Source organism: Pinus tabuliformis, chromosome 9 (genome assembly GCF_031772625.1).
Source record: "Pinus tabuliformis cultivar Carrire ecotype Pingquan chromosome 9, CPIR1, whole genome shotgun sequence".
NCBI classification, from domain to species: Eukaryota; Viridiplantae; Streptophyta; class Pinopsida; order Pinales; family Pinaceae; genus Pinus; species Pinus tabuliformis.
In genome coordinates, this window is record NC_142307.1 from 1,267,593,318 (window position 1) to 1,267,618,030 (window position 24,713).

Below are 24,713 nucleotides of genomic sequence, written 5' to 3' on the forward strand. Positions count from 1 at the left end.
AGGAACTAGAAGTGGAGTATACAATCCTAACTTTCTATTGCTAGGCTTACTTGTAGCACATAAAGAACATCCTCTTACATATCGTGATACACTTTCATTCATTCTAGGCCAATAACAATACCTTTGTAATTGTGCCACCATCTTGCCTACACCGAAATGGCCAGCAATAAGAGAAGTATGCACTTCCCTTATGATGTTGACTCTTTCACCCTATGGAATGCATAGCTTTCCAACATGATACAAATTTTATCCTACACATGGTAATCCAATTCCTCTACTTGGTTTCCTTAACAAAAAGTTGCATATACATCTTTAAATTTATCATCTAAATCATATTCTTCAACATAGCTCTCATGCATTATAGAAATATGCTTAAGAATAACTGAAGCAATAACAATTGGTCTAGAAAGCATGTCAACAACCTTGTTATAGATACCTTTCTTATACCTTATGACCAAGTGGAATTGTTGCAAGAAACCCATCCATATGAAGTGCCTCACTTGTTGTAGCTTAGTTTGTGATTGCAAGTATTGCAATGGTTGATTATCATTATGAATAATAGTTTCCTTTCCCATCAAATAGTGTTTCTACTTTTCACACTTTGCACCAATGCATACATTTCCTTGTCATAAGTAGGATAGTTAACTACTTCGCCATTAAAAGTTTCAAAATGGTAACATATGGGCTTACCATGTTGCATCAAGACCACTCCCATGGAATAGTCAATTGCATATGTTTGTATCTCAAATGGTTGTCTTAAATTAGGAAGTGAAAGAACTTTAGTTGTACTAATTCTCTCCTTCAATGTATCAAAATTTTTTTGATGCTTGCCTCCCCATTGAAAAACTTGCTTAATGCTTCTCAAGGCATGTAACCACTACAACAAAACCCTGTGATTAGCATCCCTTTTTGCTTCCTTTTTTGCGTATAAGCCCATTGTTGGTGCTTTTTGCATCCATTTATCAAATATGGTACAAAACTTGATGCAAACATTGCACTGAGTTTTGCACCAAGCCTTGCAGCAAGTTTAGCACCAAGTGTTGCACCAATTTTTGCATGAGGTTTTGCACTAGGTTTTGCACCAAGTTTTGCGCCATCCTTTGCACCAAGTTTTGTGCTAGGTTTTGCATCAAGTTTGGCACCTAATTTTGTTTCACCTACTTTTACATCCTCCATTGCATCCATTTTTTGCACCTACACTTGCATCAATTTTTGCATCCTCTTTTGCTTCGTTTTTTATATCCATTTTTGCATCCTTTTTTACATCCCCCTTTCCGCCAAGTTTTATTTCGAGGTTTGTGCCTAGTTTTGAATCTATTTTTTCACCTACTTTTATTAAATCAACTTTTGCATCTTGTTATGCATCCACATTTGCATCTTCTATTGCATCCATTATTGTGTCCACTATTGCATCCACTTTTGTTGTGCCACAATTTGCGCCTACCTTTGCACCCACTTTTGCTTCTAATTTTTCATCCACATTCGCATCCCCATTTGTATCTAAGTTTGCATTTACTTTTGCATCTATTTTTGCATCCTTTTTTGTATCCAATTTTGCATCAGGTTTTGCATCTTGTTTTGCATAAAGTCCAGTTGCATCCACTATTGCATCCATGTTTACATCCACTTTTGCATCCCTTTTTTCATCTTCTTTTGCATCAAAATTTGCTTCTTTTTTTGCATCTATCATTGCATCCACTTTTACATCCACTTTTTTTGTGCCACAATTTGCGCCATGTTTTGCATCTACTGTTGTACCCACGTTTGCTTCTACTTTTTCATCCACATTTCCATCCTCTTTTGCATCCAAATTTGCATCAAATATTGCATCTTTTTTTTCATCCACTTTTGTGTCAGGTTTATGCATCAAGTTTTGTGTCTTGTTTTGTATCTACTTTTGCATCTACTTCTGTTGCATCCATTTTTGCATCCAATTTTGTGTCCACAGTTGCACCCATGTTTGTGTCCACTTTTTCTTCATTTTTTGCATCTTGTTTTGCATCCAAGTTTGCATCTTTTTTTTTGTCTACTATTTCATCCACTTTTGCATCCAATTTTGTTGTGCCACAATTTGTGCCATGTTTTGCACCTACCATTGCACCCACATTTGGTTCTACTTTTGCATCCACATTTGCATCCTATTTTGTGTCCAAGTTTGCATCGAATATTGTGTATGTTTTTGCATCCCCTTTTGCATCCACTTTTACGTCAAGTTTTGCATCAGGTTTTGCATCTCATTTTACATCTACTTTTGCACCTACTTCTATTGCATCCACTTTTGCATCTAATTTTGTGTCCATTGTTGCACCCATGTTTGCATCCATGTTTATATCCTTTCTTACATCTTATTTTTCATCCAAGTTTGCCTCCCTTTTACATCCAAGTTTATGTCCTTTTCCGTATCCTCTGTTGCATCCACTTTTGTTTCACCAAAATTTGCGCCATCTTTTGCACCTTCTATTGTACCCATGTTTTCTTCCACTTTTGCATCTGTGTTTGCATCATATTTTGTGTCTAAGTTTGTATTGAATAATGCAAATTTTTTTGCATCCACCTTTGCAACCAATTTTACATCCATTGTTGCACCCATTTTTGCGTATGCTTTTGAATCCATTTTCCAACACTCATCATTTTTTTGCATTGATGGTATTTCTTATGACATTGACAATTATGAACAACTGATGAAAATGCTAATATTCATTACGATGACGATAATGAAGATGATGATGATGACATGAATGGCGATTATGATGATAATGGCAATGATGATAAAGATGATGGTGGTTACAATGACAATGACAATGATGATGACGAGCTAATGACCTTAGAAAATCTTCCCAATTTTAAATGTTGTCATTTTCATAATCATAATCATTATCTTTGGCATCATCATCCAAGTCATCATTACCTGATCATCATTATTATCATTGTCATGTAGGTCATCATCAATAATAATAATGTCATGAATGATGATCATGATGTCCATGACGATGATGACAATAATGATGATAGATATTACATTAATGATGATGATGTGGATGATGACAATGATAATGGTGGTGAAGATGATCATCATCATCTATAAAAAATAGAGTTGTTATTTCTCATACATATATCATACGTGTCCTAAAAAACACTTTTCTAACACTCATCACATTTTTTTGGGTTGATGATATTTCTTACAACGCTGATTATTATGAACAATTGACGACAATGTTGATTATGATGATGATGAGGATGATGATGATGATGATGATGAATATGATGACAATGACATGAATGGTGATTATGATGATAATGCTAATGATGACAATAGTGATAACAATGATGGCAGTGTTGATGATGATAATGAAGATGATGATAATGGTTATGATGATGTCAATGACCTTACAATCTTATGGATTCATGAAATTACTAGTTTCAAGACCATATTTTGCATACATTAAACACAATTTTCATGTACCTCAATTTATACACACAGGAAAAATTCTTTTGTAATACAATAGACAATAATCACTCTCCAGTTAGGGAATACATGGCTTATTTCTTATCTTTTCCTACTCTCTTGCACATTTCATTGTCCTCAAAATCTCTTTCTAAGATGTTTTCCTTTTGCTTCATGCTACAACATATACATCTCCCCTTGTACAAAGCAAGGTGATTCTCCATTTGACTTTTTGATGTTTAACCAAAACACCTTAGTTTATTTACGCTAGGCATATATGGTTTGATAACTTACTCATACTATATGACTCCTTTTTATCTCATATAGTTGTTGGACATATATCATATGATATAACACATGTCATTATATCACCCTTCCCACATTCTATACATGATTAAGATGGCACATCACCCTTTTACCTTGGGTCATGGTTTTCATGGAACAAATGTGCACACAAATTAGGGGTTGAATTTATACTATGATGTGTTGCTATGTTTTGATTTTAGTTCTTAATATATTGTTGACACTTGATCCTTCGAGATTGGGAAAATATGGTGTAAATATGTAAATACAAAATAAGAAAATGAAGAGACCTTGGAATGTGAATCCCAAGGGTCTCTCTCCTATGTGTATATATTAATGTTCTTCTTAATATAAAATTTAAATATTTTTGAGTTACCATATACCTGGCTTGACATGGTATTAGAGTGCAGGTCTACAGGTCCCAAATTTGGCATCCTTTTTCCTCTGTAACTCCTTTTCCATTAGTCTAACTTGTCCCTCTGTCATTCCTTTCCTTGGTAGAACCATTTGCACTATGGAAAATTGAAATTCATCCACATCGACCTTAACAAATTCTCCTTTTGTTGCCTGACTATAATGTTTATGTAGTCATTTTATGCACTATACACACTGGTTGAGGCCCTCCATTAGTTGATACACATTGTGCATGTTGTAACAAGGTTGCAGACAACATTTCATCACTCGGGTCCAGCTTGAAAGCCCATGGTGGTACTGTAACTAAATCTATGTTTACTTGTGTTTACACATCCCTACATTTATCTATGATTATTGGTTGGTGTTGGCATTGGTGTTGAGCATTGACATTAGCATTGTTGTTGAGTGTTGGCATTGTGAAGTTTGTATTTATATCTATGTTGAATACTCATTGGTGTATTGAGTTGATTTATTTTATATGAGAGTTGGTTTACATCAAAGAGGCTATTTGAGATCGAGAGCCTGCATAATTTTTTTGGGTTATTTTGATTAAAGAGAATTGGAGCTAAGATGTATGATGAGTCTCTACTATTTGTAGAGATATATTAGATTTTTTTATCAAAGACTATTGTTGCAAGTATTTTGACTATTCAGGGCCCAACTCAAAATTTTGCAGAGATGCATTCACTCATCTCCATTGTTGGAGTAGTTCTCACTAGCAAAGAGAACTACCATGAATGGTCCAAAAAGATAAAGCATACCCTCATTTTCAATGAATTATGGAAAGGAGCATGTGAAGGAGGAGATGACAATCTGCCTGCAAAGCCCACATCAGACAAAGAGCTTTCCATATGGGAGAACAAGAACAACAAGGCCTATGCCTTGATTGTTGAATTAGTAAATGAAGAGGTGAGTCATCACATTGCACCAATTATGTCCAATGATTTTAATGCTTTAAAGAAGTTGAAAGACTTATATGAATCACACTCAGAGCTTGAGGTAGTCCAACTAATGATCAAACTCTTCAATCTATAATTGAAAGATGATGATCCCCTTTCCCTAACCTCTGAAATTAGAGCTATTATGCATGATGTAGAAGCCACCAAAGTTAAAATGGATGTTCCTCTCACAACTTTTTTCAAGGCACTATATCGTGACTATATCCCACATATTCTCTTAAATCATTACAAGCTTGTGGCCAACTTAAAGAGATTAATTTTGAAACTTCTGTGGAGAAGTTTGTAGAAAGAGAGAAATATTTTGGGAAGAGGAAGATAATTTCTCAGTCTTTCTGAAGAAGTTGTGTGCCTTTCACAGAAAGAGAAGAATCATACACACGATTCTTCTAGAGGAAGAGGTGATAGAAGAAGACATGGAAAGAAGAATAACAGAGGCAAGGGGGACAAACATTACCAAGGAGGAAGACATGATCTTCATTGTATATGTTGCAACAGAAATGGACATGATGCATCCACATGCAATATCTCTTGGGATAAAATCAAGCAAGAAAGAAATGAAGAGAAAGGTAAAACACTAGATCCAGGGAAAGATAAAACACCTAAATCTACTCATTATATTGTGGCACATTGCAATATTGGAGTAACTAAAGACATGTTTAATAATTCATTTGCTTTGTGGAAAGATGCATGGTTGATTCATATAGGTGTATCCTACCACATGACCTTTCAAAAATATTTCTTTGAATATTTCAGTGACAATGTAGATGGAGTAGTCTACTTTGCAAAAAAGTAAAAAATCAAGCCATCCAAAATTAGCACCGTCATGCTCAAGCTACCTAGACTCCTTGACTTTCTTCTACATGATGTTCTCTACCTCCCATAACTGCAAAGAAACTTCAGTAGTACAAAATGGCTAATTAATTACTAAAAAAATGGCTAAAAATTGCATATAAATGACCATTTTTCAGTCGGTGACCAATAGTGGCTAATTTACAATATCTTATAACGCGACCAACTTTTAGTCATATTTAGCTTAATCATTAATTGGTCGTCTCAATTTTATCATCTAGTAGTATATTTAGTCATAAATTTTGTCATTGATTTAGTCATTAATTACCACAATTAATGACCGAATACTACTATATGGTCACCTGAGAAAACCAATTAATGACCAAAGAAATATGACCAAAATGTTGGTTGTGTTATAAGATACTATAAATTAGCTACTAATAGTTATATATATGTGAATTTTAGTCATCATTTGAAACCAATTAGTGACCAAAGAAATATGGCTAAATTTCGGTCATGTTATAAGATATTGTAAATTAGCTACTAATAGTCGTATATATGCAAAATTTAGTCATCATTTGTAATCACAAACTTATCATTTATCTTTTTTAGTAGTTTCATATTCATTATATAAATGATTGATTTAGTAGTTTATATTCATTTTATTTGTGTTCATCATTAATCAATATAAATTACTAATTTAGTAGTTCTAGATTGATTTTATATGTTCATTATTAATCAACATAAATTAATTCATATTATTTTGCGACTAAAATTTCAAAAAAAAATGTCATACAATGTGCATGTTCGTGTAATATGAAAACGAAAAGTTACATATGTTATTTACAATACTAAATAAAATCAAATACAACTATAAATAACTTCAACCACATAAATTATATTATATGAAATGTCAAGTATTACAATATGAGTTTCCAACTAAATATTGGTTGGACTACAATTTACACATGAAATATTGTTTTATCACTTCAAAACATTATCATTGTGTTGCCAAGGCATTGCAGGTGAATTCACCAACTCTAAAGGCTTGACCATCACTCTGGATGCGGGATATTGGCTTTAAGGGTATCACTAGACAGGTTCTCTTCTCTCTCTCTTTTTGCATTTGTCGCTCCAGTGTTATTATTCTCCTTTTTCTCCAATTCTTATTTGGGTATCATGTGCAGGAAGGGTCATACTCATGTTTTTTGCCATATTCCATAGCTCCAATAACTGCAATCAAACACAATAAAGATCAACATATCACATATCTCAATCACAACGTCTATCATTACCAACTCTTACAAGGAAAGAGTGCATATTAAATAAGTAATAGTTTAGAAGTCAAATACCGAATGTGACTAACCTGATAGCATCCAATTACCAAAAGTTAACAACTCTTACAAGGAAAAAAATACATATTAAATAAGTAAAAGTTTTGAAGTCAAATATTGAATGTAACTAACTTGATAACATCTAATTACCAAAACTTTTGAATAGCTTGGATGGAATACACATGAATGGAATTTATTTCCACTATAGCTTAGTTCATGTACACATTCACCTAATTTTCCAGAACGAAGAGACCATACCCTAACATAATCTTCACTTACAACAACAAAATATTCTCCATTTGTATCCCAACAAACTAAGTGCATAGGTTTTGTACGCCTCTGAAATAATAAATATATTAAACATACTAATAATTTCAAACACTTTCTTTATCTAAATTTGATAAATGTTTACAACCACTAAAGATATTTCTAGAAAATATTTAAAAAATTAGAATATACAGGCATCACATGTGGAAACTGCAGATACCTTAAGTAAACCAATTTCAACAAAACTAAGAGAATCAACAAACTCATAACCTTCATCCAATATTGCTTAGAAGTTTAGTGTGGATAACAAAACATTGAATGTGAATGCAATATAACACAAAACATACCTGTAAAGAATGCAAATTGTGCTTAGCCTCAACATAAAAAATTGATACAACATTTTCTGCAGTGGCTGCAAGAAGTCTGCCGACTCCTATTTGAAATCGCACTTGACTCATACTACCCTATGAAGTAAGTGAAATCAAGAATAAGTCTTTCATATTTTAATGTGTACAACATCTTATCTATCATAGTGCATTCATCGCGATTATTTACACAGTTAAAAAGCTTATACTTTATAAATTGTCCACCTCTAAAGTTCTTGTGCAAATGTGTTGATTAACACTACAATAACTCATTTCATTTTCTCCATCACAAGAGTAGAGAAAATCATTGTTTCGATGGAAATCAAGAGACATAACAATTCCTAAATGACTAGTAAACGTTCTTAATGAATAGCTTGGTTGTAACAAATAACAATATGTTAGAATGATTTGACCTATCAAACACAAGATTTCGAAGCCACCAATCTTTAAGAAATAATTCCCATTGAGTAAATGCTTGGATGAAATCAACTTATAACGACAATCCTACGCCCAAACTATTATCAAAAATTGGAAAATAATAATAATAAATAAGTAAATAGATCAAATGCTTGCATGTGCCAAGAAGGTACCAAAGCAGCCCAATCAATGAAAGTAGTAGCATGTGCTAGATGGCTATCATCTAGAAACTAGTGTACTTAGACAAAAGAAATACTAAGATTTGGAGGAAAAAAAATTTATAAGCCCATTATGTCACAAAAATAAAAGACAAAATGAGAAATCCAAGCATCTTTTAGGGAAATGATGAATTGTTCATCTTCAAAGTTTAAGAGGACAATAGTATTAGAAAGTTGCAAAAATATATCAATTATGCTGCTAATATCTCAAGCAAACCTATCATGCAGGTCCCTTGATCATTAGAAATATGCAACAACATATAAAATGTGTTGCTAATATATTAAGCAAACCTGTCTTGCAAGTCACTCAACAGGCATTATTTGGGAGGGGATAATTGAACCATCTTTTAATTTTTAAAGGAAAAACAATACTTGACATCCAATTACCAAAAGTTTTGGATAGCTTTGATGAAAGACATGTGAATGAAATTTATTTTCAATGTAGCTCAGTTCATTCACACATTCACCTTCTTTTCCAGAATGAAAAGACCATACCCTAACAAAATCTTCTCTTACAACGTCAAAATATTCTCCACTTGTGTCTCAGCAAACAGAGTGCATGGGTTTTGTATGCCTTAGAAATTATAAATATATTAAAGATACTATTCATTTTCAAGCCTTTCTTTATCTAATCTGATCAATGTTTACAACTACTAAAGATATTTACAGAACATATTTAAAAAATTAGAATATATAGGCATCACATGTGGAAATTGCATATACTCTATGTAAACTAATTTAATCAACAAACTCAGAATCTTCATCCAATATTACTTAGAATTTTGGTGTGCATAACAAAAGACTGAATGTGAATGCAAGATAACACAAAACATACATGTAAAGGATGCAAATTGTGCTCAGTCTCAACACCAAAAACTGATACAAGATTTTTTGCAGCTACTACAAGAAGTCTGCCAACAACTATTTGAAATCACACTTGACTCATACCACCTTGTGAAGTAAGAAGTCTACCAACTACTATTTTCTGTAGGGGTTGTAAGAAGACTACCAACTCCTATTTGAAAATGCACTTGACTCATACCACCTTGTGAAGTAAGTACAATCAAGAATAAGTCTTGCAAAATTTAATGTGTACAACATTTCATATATCATAGTGCATTCATTGCGATTAATTACACAAAGCTAAAAAAACATATACTTTATAAATTGTCCATCTTAAAAGTTCTTGTGCAAATGACATGATTAACACTACAATAACACATTTCATTTTCTCCATCACAAGGGCAGAGCATATCATTATTTGGATGGAAATTAAGAGACATATCGGTTCGTAAATTACCAATAAAAGTTCTCAATGAATAGCTTGGCTTTAACAAATAAAAATATGTTATAATGATTTGACATGTCTAATACAAAAAAGGCTTTCAGGCTAATGGAAGAAAGATGAAAAATAGATGAAAACTAAACACAATTAATGGTATCTCACTTGAACCTTTTGGTGTTAGATCATTGTGGCAGCATGTGGTGGTTTGATTGAGTGAATCGACAATTGATGAATTGACGTTGCCAGCCTCAGTATTGCATCTCGGATTTGGATCATGTAATTGCATGGATCAACATTATTGGTAAGTTTTATAGGTGGTTATAGTTTGTTAGTTTCGGGCCTAATTAGTTTATGGCTAGGGCGTATAGAACTAACTACTCTCCATCTGGGCAAAGCTCTTTCTGCAGGCTGGCTTGCTGGTACTGCACTTTCTTTTCTCTTTTTCATAGTTGGCTGGAATCGATGGCTTGGGAACAAATATTTGCAACCATGGGAAGGGGAAAAAATATGTGCTACGATGAGGTAGGTGACACAATGAGGTAACACAAACGAATATATGCCACTAGGTAAGCGATAACATCTCACTTCACCCATTGGTCCACCAGATGAAAGAGATTAAACCTTGTTGTTTACATATAAGCATATAAATTGATCCATGCCCAACTTATTTACCCATCCTAGTAGGTCAGTTATCATAGTAGACATTACCACCCACCTATAGAGCCAACAGAACAACCAACAACATCACCACAGCCAACAGTTAGCCCAATAGCCAGAGCCAGCAAGTAACTAGCCCACTTTAGGCTAATAATATTATATTAAACTATAGGACCTTAACTTCACGTTGAGTTAGTGAAGTAGTTAGCAGAGTGCAGTTCAGAGTGACTAAATAATGCCTATTGCAAATATTTATGGCGAGTGCTAAAGTCCTTATCGAGGAGAACACCTCTCGAATAATATCCTAGCTACCACTCGTCAATGTGCTCATCACTCTCACTACCACTCGATAATGGAAGTACATCTTCACTTTCCTTCCATGTGCAACGATTGGGGGGAACCCTTCACCACTTACCTCTCTTGAAATGGAACTTGTTACAATGGAAAAGGTAAACCTCAACCTCGTACCTCAGTTGAGTCCCCTCCGGGCCATACAGATGCGATCTTTGCTTCTTCGCTTTGGTACCCTTCAACACCAATAGCGATTCTCGTGAGCTACCTCACCTAATACTTTACGGGGAATAACCTTGTACTGGAGATTTTGATTGGCTTTAGGAACTCGACCTATCATCCTCAAGCAATATAACCCCCCACCTGACACACTACTCTCAACTTCACTTGGTGCCTCAATGCTTGGTCTTAGTCATCCTTTTAGGCCCCTGCCACTAGAGGAGAGATTACCTAAAGTGATAGAATAGGTCACTTAGGTTACATATAGAACATTAAGTAAAGATGTTTGTAGAAATGTAGAAAATTAAGAGGAAATTATTCCAACATTAAAGACCAAAACGAGCATTCAAGATCTTTGAGGATTGACTGGCTGGTTTAGCTAGTGCAATAAACAACCTTCATTCAGCATGCCCTCGAAATAATTTATTGTGCCTTCACCTTCCCTGAGGATTCACCAACTACGAGAAAATTGGACTTGTTGTTGCATCTTCTGATTCTTGATCGCTTCCCTTTTCACTAGCCTTATCAATTATAATGTTATCAAAAGTCTCTGTTTCAGTGAAGTGAAGAAGAAGTTGTGCACTTTGATTAGTGTTATTCTCAACTGGATCATTAGCATGACATTTTGGAGGACTTGAATCCAAAACACAGGTGTACAACCTCAGATGTGTGCTTCTAATGATGAAACATTTTAAAAGCTTCTCACTTCAATTTGGAAAATATTATTGATGCAAAGCATATTCCAGACATCAACCAAGACAAAAAATTGTTCCATAATGAAAATTTTGATAAGATTATCCAAAACTGCAGGTGTTCACTCCTGCAAAACAAGAAGTGAGATTCCAATTCAACATGTAGCAGCAATGGAAATGGAAAAAGTAGTATAATTTCATAAAGGTACCTCAAATATTTCATGTCTTATGACTCTAGGTGCCAACAAGATCAATTAAAAACAAGAACCACCTGAGAAAAAACAAATCAATAGTCAAGCAGTCAGAAATAAATATGATCCATCTCCAGCTCAATTATGTAAATCATGTACCATAGCCTACAAAATGTCAGTGAAAGTGCCCAAGTTTTTGTTCTTGCACCAAAAAAAATTTATGCCAAGGAGTTAGCACCAAAGGCCCATGCCAGAATCCCAGTGCAACCATGAAAACATGCCAGCATGCCTAGAAGTGCCATCACACAACCTAGTAATACCACATAGATGCCACTATTTGTGATCAAGTCTGACTAGGTCAACACCGGATCCATGCCAAAGCCATTGATCAACTTGGACTAAGTCAAGACTTGCTATAGCAGACCTGAAAACAAGGAGTGAGGCACTAGTCAACCTCAGATACAATGCCCAAGGCCGACCTTACATGCAATGTCTAGGGCCAACCATTATGATCTACCTTTAATTGTTTCGTTACAACATTAGTCAATGATCACTTGAATTGTATAAATATGTATCATATCACCATTGCTCTCTTAACAATCTCTTTAGCAGTTAGCTATAGCATATCTTGCCTGGCATCTCTCATCACAAGGATCTGGTCGTTGCTTGATTTTATTCCTTTGAACTAGCAATAGTACTGTACAAATTTGAGCTACATCTTGTCACTAGGGGAATGCTCATTATGGGATGTTCATGATTCTCTCTAGTTTACCCTCTAACACTCAAATTTCTAAATATTTCTACATTATCATCTAATTTATTGTTTATGTTGTGCAAAATTATCTAATTAAGTTGTTTATTGAGATTACTACATTATACATTGTTATTTCATTGTGCACACAACATATGCGCTACTCTCTAACAATTCTCTAGTTCATTATATTACCATGTGAAGCTTTATTCCTTGCCTAAGCACTTTTAGCCACTTCTGCAAATCTAACGATTTTGCATAGGACTATGATCTTCTCAAATGCAAAGTTCCCTCTCTTCCTTCAAGGGCTCAATTGCTGTTGAAGCTTGATCATATTATCAAAGCTCAAAAAAGTCTCTGACAAGTACAATCATCTTTGGACCATAGTAGCAATTTCTGAAGCAACAATGGTGATTTGCATTGAATGTCCACATGGATGATATCCAAGTACAGGAAGCACAAATTCAATCCTACTCTCCACACTCCACACAATCTTCAGTGCTAGGAAATATCAAACCCAATAGTCCTATCATTATCAATGATGCCTACATGAAGAAATGTATGAGAAATTTCCCAGATTCTTGACAGAGTTCAATTGTCGATAATAATTGCTACATCTGTGAACACTGGATCTGATCTATTTGGTGAACGTACTACCTTAAAATTTCAAGTGAAAATCAACATCTTGTAGTTTGAAGTCAAGATCAACGTTGAAGCATTGGATGGATGGTTGTAGAAGGTCAATACCTTATTTGCAGTCAACCACTTCTGTGACACAAACAAGATTGCCTTTGCTACATTTAGAAAAACAACAACCACATTTGGTTGGTGGGAGTCTCACAACAAATAGCGTGCATACAATTCTCTTTGTCACAACAAGGCTCAGTATACCCAATGGAAACCATTGCACCATTTCAATGACTAGTCTACACAAGACTAAATAAACAAGTTCCATGACGTAATGGCTTATTTGGACAGCTAAGAGACCAAATGCAACCAAATCCCCAAGTATTGGAGCTGATCACATCACTACTTTTAAATCAAGCTCAATTACTTCAATAAGAACTCTTGTGGGATGCATATTGTTTTCCAGCAAAGAAAAAAGAACAATTTTGTGCTAAGAACAGTGGTAAGAGACCACCCAGTAACCAACACAAAAAAGGAATACAATAGCAGGTGCAATCTTGTGCTAAAGAATCAATCACACAATTATGATAAGCTGAACAAGGACACCAACCACAACCAATCAAAACCAAGGATCACACTGCAATCAATGCCAACAATAGAAAAGTCAACGATGGACTCAGATGATGAGTGTCATGCATGCAAAACCCTTCTAGCACAGATTCAACCAAATTGTCCAACATAAGACAAAGGAAAGCATGTTGTCATAAGCATGAATCTTCCAATGTCTTAGTTCTCATTACACCAAGAGGTGCATTCTACAACCCAGTATATAGTAGATGTGTCTCATGGGCTATGCTAACATCATCATACATTGCCCATAAATCATTAAAAAAAAAAAAAAAACTCTACTGAAAGGGCTAGTACCCAGAAGTGATGCATCATTTGAGTTCCCTTTATAAACTAATAAATAAACATTCCAGATCCATCTTACGTAGGGTCTAGAAAAAGTCGAGAGGAATCAAATCCCTCAAGATGCAAACCTTTATTCAATTTTTTTCACCTCGAGTTATTTGATCACTCATGGTGTTTGATAGATTTAGGGTTAGGAACAATTTTATTAGTTACATAAACAAGTCCAGGGACAACCAATCTCACTAACATAGAGGAAGAAAAACAGTGCTTGTTCCACTCCTAATTTTCACTACATAAACATGCTCTGCAATCCACCATGGAATCATGGATAATGGATGTTTAAGGATTATGATTTATATGCCCACTTTCAATTGACTCAACATAGTGACAACACTACACCCTCAATTGTACACCACTGGTTTGTTGAATTTGTGTAAGGAACTATTGATGACATAGTAATGCATATATTAGTGTAACATCAAGAAATGCAAGGATACAGTCCCCTATGATGTGAGCCCACTGGATATCTATGATTTGTTGCATGGTAAACTCTTTGTGTCAAAGCACCCTTGAAGGTACAAGTTCTGACCTCAAAGCATCATCCTAAACATTGTGAATCAACTCTACAGAGATCCCAAGGTAATCTCAAACGTTGAATTATCTTTAATTTCTGCTAAACGATGATGCAAGCTAAGCTGTCATTTGCAAAGGTTCAACTTGTTGATTATCTTCCCAAAAGTCACACAAAGACCATTGCACAAACCCAACTATCCTTTGTCATGTAATCTATGCAGTAGAAGCTGCACAATGTGACTTTAGAGGAATACACTAACAAGGACCCTATCAGTGTTCTTCTAGAATAATAGGTCCCACATTCAGTTGATATATCCCTAGAGCTCCATTGCCAAATTGACCAATATATTGCAAATGCATCGTAGAAAACATGAAGATCAAGTGCCAAATCTAGGCACAGATACAAAAAGGATACATCATCTTGAGCATTTCACCCTATAGAAGCCCCATTGTGCTCATGGCATAGAAAGACAATCCATGGTTCCTTTGCATGATCATTGCACCTTGAAGAAAATCAAAGTAAAGAATTGTTATTCTATTGCACACATTACCTTTGGGGTTTGCCTGAGAAACACAAATTACTTCACCAAAATTGATCTAAATTTTGGGCATCATTAGGCTCTGGTTGACCTTCAGATGTTTGGAAAACTACATTCAAGGAAAACTATGGTCTATATGAATAGCTGGCAACGACATTCATCAAGGGTTACCTCAATGACAATATTCAACAAAACATGGTATGAGCACCTACAACATATTGTGCAAATATCTTAAACTCTGTGACAACTCAAACTCCACCAATTTGGGAAAATGTTTCTTCTCAATAAAGGGAATTCACTACCTTGGATACATTTTTGAGGAAACAAGAGTTCGCATCAACCTAGAGAAGATATAGATCAATCAAAACCCACCCCAACCACCATTCTTAAGCCATAATTTTTCTTGGCATGGGAAAACTTCTACGATAAATTCATCTTGGTTGCCTTTCGTGTCACCTTTTCCAAACCAAATTTTGAGTAGCATCAAACATAGTTCTCAAGTGGAATCAATTATAACAGTAAGCATTAGAAGAACTCAAAGAAAAATTGTGCTCCACACCCAATTTTATACCTCCCTAATCTACAACAGCCATTTGAAACCCAAATAATTTGCTTCTAAGCATGCAATGGGAACAATTTTAATCTATTTTAGTCATCCCATTACATAGCACTCAAAAACATTCAATGATGTTGCCACAATTGTTAATCTTATGATTGTGATTCTATTGAATTCTACAGTCTATCACCAAATGGAAGGATTGCATACTGGGTAAGGAGACAATTCTTCACTCTAATGGATCATTCAAAGGCATACTCCAAGTTCCATAGCACATCCCCCATAACAGGCATATCAATACCTTGCTCAGAAAAAAAACTTCTTTGTTGTCTCTGCAAACCTTCATAAGGAGCCATGATTTATTTTATCCACAAGACGAGGATCAATGATACGGTCAAGCATTCCTCTTTTCTACCAATGCATTTCCCACTCTGCAATGTTGACTTGCTCTCTTGGAAGAGAAAGATTTATTGCAGGCCTTGCAAAGAAAACCTTCATGAGCACATCATCAAAGGAATATACATCAAACATCTCAGTCAGTCACTACCTTCATAAATACTCGAGATCAAGGTATCCCAAATTGTCTTTCACAGCAGTGCTCACATGTGTCTGGTCTAATGTATGTCTAGTTTTGACAGACCAAAACTTTCCACCGTAGCAAGAAGATTCTCGTCCAGCAAAATATTTGTTGTCTTCACATCATGGTGAATAATCCCCGATGATGCCCTAGTATGAAGGTAATGGAGGCATCTTTCCACCCCTATACATATTTCAAGCCTCTATTTCTAGGACAGAGATGGAATATCTATCCCATGAAAATGACTCCTCAGAGGCCCATTGGCCATGTATTCATAAACCAAAATCATTTCACAGTGTTCCTCTCAGTATCTAAACAGAGAAATAAGATGGTGATGTCGAAATTTAGACAACATATCAATTTCTGTTTGGAATTTTGTAAGACCTTGCTCATATCTAGGATTATCTTGTTGAACCATGGTAAGATACCACCCAGTAACTAAAACAGAAAAGGAATACACCAACAGGTGAAATTCTGTGCTAAAGAATCAATCACACAATTATGATAAGTTGCACAAGGCCAACAACCACAACCAATCAAAACCAAGGGTCACACTGCAATCAATGCCAACAATAGCAAAAATAATCTAGTAAATGGTGTTCATTCTAAAGTCAGGAATGGACTCAGATGATGAGTGTCATGCATAAAAAACCCTTATAGCACAGATTCAGCCAAACTGTCCAACACAAGATGAAGGAAAGCATTTTATCATGAGCATGAATCTTCCAATGTCTTAGTTCGCATTACACCAAGAGGTGCATTTTACAACATAATATACAATAGATATGTCTCATGGGCAATGTTAACATCATCATACATTGCCCATAAATCATTTCCAAAAATAAAAACTCTACTGAAAGGGATAGTACCTAGAATTCCTCTTTCTTAATATAGGTGATGCATCATTTGAGTCCCCTTTATAAACTAATAAATAAACATTCTAGATCCATCTTACGTAGGGTCTAGCAAAAGTTGAGAGGAATCAAATCCCTCAAGATACAAACCTTTATTCAAGTTTTTTCACCTCGAGTTATTTGATCAATCATGGTGTTTGATAGATTTAGGGTTAGGAACAATTTTATTGGTTACATAAACAAGTCTAGGGACAACCAACCTCACTAACATAGAGGAAGAAAAATAGTGCATTTTCCACTCATAATTTTAACTACCCAAACATGCTCTGCAATCCACCATGGAATCATGGATAATGGATTTTTAAAGATTATGATTTATATGGCCACTTTCAAGTGACTCAACCTAGTGACAACACTGCACATGTAATAGTACACCACTGGTTGGTTGAATCCATGTAAGGATCTATTGATTACATAGCAATGCCTATTTTAGTGTAACATCAAGGCATGCAAGGATAAAGTCCCCCTATGATGTGACCCCACTAGATATCTATGATTTGTTGCATGGCAAACTCTTCATGTCAAAGAACCCTAGAAGGTACAAGCTGTGACCTCAAAGCATCATCTTAAACATTGTGAATCAACTCCATAGAGATCCCAAGGTAGTCTCAAATGTTGAAGTATCTTTAATTTCTACTAAACAATGATGCAAGTTAAGCTGTCATTTGGAAAATTTCAACTTGGTGATTATATTCCCACAAGTCACACAAAGACCATCGCACAGACCCAACTGTCCTTTGTCACATAATCTATGCAGTAGAAGCAGCACAATGTGACTTTAGAGTAATACACTAACAAGGACCCTTCAATGTTCTTCTAGAATAACATGTCCCACATTCAACTAATATATTCCTAGAGCTCCATTTCCAAATCGACCAATATATTGCAAATGCATCATATAAAACACAAAGATCAAGTGCCAAATCTAGGCACAGATACAGAAGCCCCATTGTTCTTATGGCACATAAAGACAATACATGGTGCCTTTGCATGATCATTGCACCTTGAAGAAAATCAAAGTAAAGAGTTGTTATTCCATTGCACAAACTACCTTTGGGGTTTGCTAAGAATCACAATGTACTTCACCAAAATTGATCTAAATTTTGGGTATCACTAGGCTCTACTCGACCTTCAGATGTTTGGAAAACTACATTCAAGGAAAATGATGGTTTATATGAATAGTTGGAAACGAAATTCATCATGGGTTACCTCAATGAAAATCTTCAACAAAACATGGGATGAGCACCTTCAACATATTGTGCAAATCTCATAAACTCTGTGGCAACTCAAACTCCACCAATTTGGAAAAATGTTTCTTCTCAATAAAGGGAATTCACTACCCTAGATACATTGTTGAGGAAACAAGAGTTCGCATCAACCTAGAGAAGATATAGATCAATCACAGATTCACAACCTACTCCAACCAACATCCTTAAGCCACACAAATTTCTTGGCATGGTAAAACTTCTACAATAAATTCACCTTGGTTGCCTTTCGTGTCACCTTTTCCAAACCAAATTTTGAGTAGCATCAAACATAGTTCTCAAATGGAATCAAATATAACAATAAGAATTTGAAGAAATCAAAGACAAATTGTGCTACACGCCTAATTTTATACCTGCTTGATCTACAACAACCATTTGAAACCCAAATAATTACTTCTAAGCATGCATTGGGAACAATTCTAATATAGTTTAGTCACCCCATTACATAGCACTCAAAAACCTTCAATGATTTTGCTGATAATTGTTAATCTTATAACAATGATTTTATTGAATTCTATAGTCTATCATCAAATGGAAGAATTGCATACTGGGTAAGGAGACAATTCTTCACTCTAATAGATCATTCAAAGGCATACTCCAAGTTTCATAGCACATCGCCCATAATAGGCATATCAATACCTTGCTCTGCCAAACACTTAGTTGTTGTCTCTCCAAAATTTTGCAAGGAGCCATGATTTATTGTATCCACAAGATGAGGATCAATGATCTGGTCAAGCATTCCTCTTTTCTGCCAGTGCATTTCCCACTCTACCATGTTGACTTGCTCTTGGAAGAGTAGGATTTATCGCAAGCCTTGCATAGAAAACCTCCATGAGCACCACATGAAAAGAATAGACACCAAACTTGTCAGTGAGTTGCTTCCTTCGGAAATACTCGAGATCAAGGTATCCAAAATTGCCTTTCATAGCAGTGCTCACATGTGTCTCGTCTAATGTATGTCTAGTTTTTGACAGACCAAAAATTTCCACCTTAGCAAGAAGATTCTCATCTAGAAAAATATTTTTTGTCTTCATAGCATGGTGAATAATCTTCTATGTTGCCCCAGTATGAAGGCAATGGAGGCCTCTTTCCACCCCTATACTTATTTCAAGCCTCTATTTCTAGGACAGAGATGGAAGATCCGTCCCATGCAAGTGACTCCTCAGAGGCCCATTGGCCATGTATTCATAAACCAAAATAATTTCCAAGCATTCCTCGCAGTATCCAATCAGAGAAACAAGATGGCGGTGTTGAAATTTAGACAATATCTCAATTCCTGTTTGGAATTCTGTGAGACCTTGTTTAGATTTGGGATAATCTCGTTGAACTGCAACTTTGGTCCCATCTTCTAGTTCACCTTTATAAACTTCACAAAAAATTCCCATGCCGAATATAAAATTTTCATCAAAGTTGTTGGTGGATTATTGTATCTCTGCAAATGTAAAGAACTAGCCCATACTTGAAGGTGCAGATGAAACATAGCTACCAGTACCACTCTTGTGGGAACCTGGGGAAACTTTGTTGGCCATAGTTTCTGAATTCCCACCATGCAAAGGAAGAGGAAACCAGGTTGGAGGGGAGTTCTTTCACTTTGATTTTGGGTGGATATACATGCAATACCCTGTTGCTAGTAGTCTTAATGCAGCAAAAGCTCCAACAATTGATCCAATAATAGGTCCCATCTTCCCATTTTTTCCTTTGGAGTTCATAGGACTATTGCCATGAACAGGATAGGGCTCATCCAGACTTCTAGTAGGACTATTTATATTCATTATTTCCAACCCATTTAGTATAGCATTAACATTGGTATTAACATATAGAGGACTTGTCAGACCAACTTGGATTTGAACCAGCTTTGCCCCAACTGAAGTGTTGGCAACAAAGTCTCAATAAAAAGACACATCCAACCGCCTTTTCCTTGCTAGACATATCAAAGTCCGCTAATGCATATTAACCATTGATATAGGCACTGCAAATCCACAGATATATAGCTTAGCTACCGATATCACAAAAATGCATTTGAACAAAATATGTGAGAATAGAGTCCACACTAAAAGTCCAAGAAATGTTGAAATTTTGGGTTTACAGTACTAGATGCACTCACAACCATTTCATGTGTTGCTGCATAGACCATGTTAGGAGAAATAACATCACTATCAAGAGTATCGTATTTGATAAAGCTTGGATTAATAGAAGCACTCTTAGCAATGGTTTTTATCTTCAAATACTTCTGAACAGTCTCCCAAACTCTTCACAAAGTATCATTCCTAGAATCAATCTTAGCTCCTCCCATATTAATCGTATAGACTATCTCCAGAGCTACACTAGAGAGTGCATATCCATCCACAAGAGGATGAATAGACAGAGCCCTCATTGGTATCTACTATCAACCCATCAGGGGTTGAGACAACCTCAATGGCATTGACAAATGCCAGAGACCTTTGCCTTTGCCATCATTCTTCCATCTTGCAGTAACATGGCAGCCCTAGAACTAGGTGTGGAGATCCATGAAGAAATAAATAGAAATGGGTTTATGTATGATGTGGTTGTAGAAAATGCCCTCATAGACATGTATGAAAAATGTGGAAGTATATGGAAGGCACGTGAATTGTTTAACAAAATGCTTCAACAAAATGTTGTCTCACAGACAACCATGCATGTAGGATATGCACAGAATCAACTCATTGATGAAGCCCTAAAGTTCTTTAAGGAAATGCCTCAATGGAATGTGGTCTCATGGAATGCCATGATTGCAGGATTTAGACAAAATGAGCATTGTAAGGAAGCCCTGAAGCTATTTTTTGAAATGAAATTGGTGGGCATAAGAGCTAATTCAAAAACATTTGTTAGTCTTCTTCCAACTTGTGTTGGCTTGGAGCAGGGTATGGAAATCCATCAAGAAATAATTCAAAATGGATTTCAATTTCGATGTTGTGGTGATGACTGCACTTTTTGATATGTATGATAGGCAAGTCATGGTAATTATTAAGCAAAATGCATCATAGAGACCTCAGGTCATGGAATGCAATGATTACAGGTTATACACATAATGGACTTGTTCAGGAAGCCTTGGAACTCTTTAAGGAAATGCCTGATGTGAATGTAGTCTCATGGAATGCATTGATAACAATATTTGCATAGAATGGGCATGGTGCAGAAGCCTTGGATCTTTTTCAACAAATGTAATCTACAGGTATGAAGCTAGACTCAAAAACATTTGTTAGTATTCTTCTAGTATGTGTCAATTTAGAAGCTTTGGAATAGGTATAGAGATCCATGATAAAATAGGTAGAAATGGATTCATGTTTGATGTCATGGGGGTGAATTCCTTTATAGAAATGTATGAAAAATGTGGGTGCATTCATAAGGAAGTTGAATAATTTGAGAAAATGCTTGAATGAGATATAGTCTCATGGAATGAAATGACTGTAGGATGCACAACAACGAGATATAGTTTCATGGAATGCAATGATTGTAGGATGCACAACAACAAGATATAGTCTCATGGAATGCAATGATTGTAGGATAGACAATGCATGACTAGGGCAAGGTGGCACTAAAACTCTTTGAAAAAATGAACCATTATGGGATGAACCCGAATCATGTGACCTTAGTGTTTTATCTACATGCAACCATGAAAATTTAGTTGATGAAGGATATAAATATTTTTACTGCATGAGAGAACATTATCAGATCACACCTGTAATGGAGCACTATATATATGTGTATGCTTGACCTTCTTGGCTGAGCTAGCTGTTTGTATGAAGCACAAGACTTTATCAATAAAATGTCAATAAAACTTGATGCAATTATATGGAGTTTTTTGCTCGGTTTGTGTAAACTACATAATAATATGAACCTAGCAGAATGCATGGAAAAATGTCTTTCTGAGCTAGACCCTAACAATCTGGCCCCTTACATGCTTCTCTCAAATATTTATGTTTCAGCTGGTAGGTGGATTAACATTGAAAGGGTATAAAAAATGATGAAAGATAAAGGCCTAAAAAAGACTCCTCAGTGCAGTTGGATTAATATTAGTAGACAAATATATGTTTTCCTTACAACAAATAGATCACATGCACAAATAGAGGAAATCTATTCAATTTTATCTTGGGAGATGAAGGTGGTTGGGTGTCTTCTTAACAGGAGGTTTGTACTAAATTCTATGAAGGAGGAGAAGGAGAATTTTTTTTCTACAATAGTGAGAAGCTTACCATTTCATTTGTTTTGTTAAACACATCTCCTAGAACAACCATTCGAATTGTCAAGAACCTGAGTATGTGTTGATTGTCACTCTACACCCAAATTAATTTCCAAGATTGTTTCCTGCAAAATCATTGTGAGGTTACCATCATTTCAAGGATGGAGATTGTTCATGAGGAAATTATTTATGATGCTAAGTGGAGCAAGTTATAAGCATAAGCTTGAATTATATCCTTGTATGAAGAAATAAACTATACAGGGTAATGTTTGGATATCTGGTGTTTGATGTTGTTCTTTGATTGGCAGAATCAGTATGTGGATTAACTATGGAAAGTCATTGCCTACATCTACTAATGGCACATATCTTCCTAACCATTTAGCAGGATGATGATTATTTAGATGCCATATTTATCGATCTCTAAAATATTTGCTAGACAAGAGGCTTGAGTATAATGTGAACCTCTCAAGCCATACCGATAAATAGGAACATGAACATGGAACAGACCCTGAACAAGGGATATGCAAAGAGAGAATTGGGGTTCCTAGTACACCTGAAGTTTCTGTTGAAGCTTAAACTTTTCCATATTAAAACCAAATAAGATTTTCGACAACATTTCTTCTATTTCTTTATGGCCTGCATTTGACTCTTTGAAGTGATTATATGAGCTAAATGAACCATGTTACTATAATGACTCAATCACTCGATCTCTCCATCCAAGCGATGGCGATTTTTGTTTTTACATATATAAGTGCTTCTGCATGCGAATGAGAATGTCACTACTCTGTCACTACGAATGAGAATGTCATGGGTCATAGGAGTCGACGGGTCCAGTGAGGAGGAGCGCTCAGAGCCACTGACTGTGGGAGGGTGGATGTGGGTTCCAGACTGAAGAGGAGGTGCGTACCTCTAGACTGCAGTCACATCGGAGAGAGACAAAGGGATTCGACTGTGCGTAGGAGTGTGAGGGGACTAGAGTAACAAGGAGTTGACGTCGAGTGTTAACAGTGCGAGGGACCAGTGTGTATGCCAATTCGAACCGGTGGGAGCGCTATTGTAAACTGTGATATGGAGTGGTGGTCATTCCTCCTTCAAAGCCTGTCGCGAGTTCTATATATGGATTTAGTTATGGTATGGAAGGTGAGGTCAGTTGGGAGGAGTCGACTATGGAGAGGTGTTGAGACCAACATCCCAACTGGGGTACCAAGGATGCGGGAGTTCAGGCCAACCATGCTCTGGTATGGACTATGAAGGTATAATGTATGGAAGGGAAGAGTATGGGAAATGACGCCTGATGGTAAGGGGTTGAGTTTGGTATATGTTGGTATAGTTTGAGTGGGAGGAAGTAACTGGGTTGTATGAGAAACCACCGGGGTAGCGCAGGTGTATAGGAGCAACCAAATGCATACAAGATGCAGAGAATGGAGCAATGGAAGAGGCATTAGTTCTGTAAAATAGGCAGAACAGGAGGGAGTTATAAGGGCAAAAAAGATAAAATGGAGTTGGCTCTGATACCATGTCAGGCCAGGAGGTAACTCCTCAAATGGATTATTGTGTATTGCATTAAGACTGATCATGAATATATACATGGAGGGAGAGACTCTTGGGCTTCATCTCCCAGTGTCTCTTCATTTCCTATTCTCCTTATTTTCTATTTACACTATTTTACACAAATTCCCTAATCCCAAAGATTAGGTGCCAACACAATCAATCACAAAAGCATTCCTTAAATAGAAAACTCACTAATTTTAACCATTCGAATTTCCTTTAATAGAAGGAACGAAGGCATAAGTTTAATCATTGTTTTGGTGAGCATGAGTTGGTGAGACCAAGAAATAAGAAGCACAAGTTTGTGCGTGTTTCTTGTGAGAGGAAGAGTGTGCAAGAGAATCTTGTGCACAGGTTGGTAGAGGGTGGTAGAGATCAATAGTATTGCAAGGGTTTCAAGCTTA

At 35.8% G+C, this 24,713-nt stretch overlaps 1 pseudogene; it reads right to left on the reverse strand.

The window, feature by feature from the left end:
• Positions 1-11,397: 11,397 nt before the first annotated feature.
• The window catches only part of LOC149153161 (receptor-like protein kinase THESEUS 1), a 52,915-nt pseudogene continuing 39,599 nt past the window's right edge, over positions 11,398-24,713 (reverse strand).